The 1,532-nt window shown below is 38.5% G+C and overlaps 1 pseudogene; it reads right to left on the bottom strand.

Moving 5' to 3' along the window:
• Positions 1-230: 230 nt before the first annotated feature.
• LOC116140919 lies at positions 231-1,268 on the bottom strand (annotated as a pseudogene).
• Positions 1,269-1,532: the final 264 nt, after the last annotated feature.

The raw sequence follows: 1,532 nt of genomic DNA, 5'->3' as shown, positions 1-1,532 counted from the left end.
CTTCCCTTGTTGAGCTTGGGCTTGGAATGGTTTGGGCCGAAATGTTTGAACTCTCTCCCTCCTTGGAACTTGCTTGGGTCAAATTTTATCCATTGCATTCCACATTCCACAATCCAAATGTTTTAGGACTTTGAGTGAAATTCTTCAATCCAACCGAATTAGCAAGTGTTTTAGAACTTGTAATTCCTTGTCCACTCGTGTTTACAAGTATTTTAGGACTTGTAAACGTATCATAATGATACCACTAAGGGCATTTCAGGCTCACAATTCCTTGATTTAGCTGCTTCTTTTAACTTCTTATGCCAGTGCCACGTAACTTGAACAAAACATGCACCCCATGTTCTCTACTAGTGTGAGTAGTAGGGGTGTTCAAAAGAATTGATTAGAACCGGAACTGGCGGTTATCCGGGGTTTGGTTCTGGTTCTTACCCAGAACCGGTTGTCAACGGGTAGGTTCCGGCTCCAAATTTTTGGAACCAGAACCGGGAACCGAGACTAATATAAAATAAAATTAAAGAGTAGGGGGGTTAATAAATTTTTTTGTAAAAAAAGTAATGTGAATATATTTATATTTATATTTCATAACATTTAAAGTAAGTTGGTTTGACTTTTGAGAATCTACCTTTACAAAGTAACGGAGTTTGTAATTTTGAATTTATAATTTGTAATTTTATTTTTGTTAACAAGTGCCAGGTAAGGGGGTATTTGTCATTTTTAAGGGTTTTTTTGCCATTTTAAAGTGCCTGAATGTGTGCCTAAGTTGTGTACTATGCAGTCTCCTAAATTGTGATGCTACAAATTCTCTGTCCTCAGCTATAAGAATAATGCCTCTACTTCGGTAATGACTTTGACAGTGCGTGTAGACGATGGAAGTATGATACTGTGACGCGGGTCCAAGGCCCATGTCAGCAACTCCTCGCTGCAAAAATATCCAGGGCCAATCCAGTATGAGTCGAAGAATCCTGTACGGCCACCATTTTTAGTGTAGGAATCAAGATGACCACGAATAATGAAGAGCATTTGATTGACAGGATCGCCTTCACGCACAAGGAACATGCCTTTGGTTCCCAGTACAGGCTTTAGCCTCTCACATATGCAATCTAGCATTGTTTTATTCATTTTTATCAAACAATGGAACCTGTTCAACAAACTCAAGTTTGTTATTGGATGAATGGATTCTTAACTTGTAGTACAAGATATATCAAATAACTTACACGTTTGACTAGATTGAGACAAAGGTAGCACTTGATTTCTCTGCGCAAATCCATTGGAAGGCCTTGGAGAATGGCAGCTTCATCAAATCCTCTAGTGGGCACCCGCTTGTATTGGTTGTATTTCCGAATAATGCCTCAGCTCTGGAGGTAGCTGCCTGTGCTGCATCCATTGTTTTGTATCGCTTCTCTTGATCATCCACTCTTCTACACGAATGGTTGCGGATTCTAGGTATCTTTGTTTATTTTAATGTAATGTCAGTATCACACATTACCTTATACTAACAAAAACAGAGATTAATATGATATAAAGGTAAAATT

This window comes from Pistacia vera, unplaced genomic scaffold (genome assembly GCF_008641045.1).
Source record: "Pistacia vera cultivar Batoury unplaced genomic scaffold, PisVer_v2 Contig387, whole genome shotgun sequence".
NCBI classification, from domain to species: Eukaryota; Viridiplantae; Streptophyta; class Magnoliopsida; order Sapindales; family Anacardiaceae; genus Pistacia; species Pistacia vera.
Note: the sequence above shows the minus strand (reverse complement) of the source record. Positions and strands in the feature narration are given on the sequence as shown.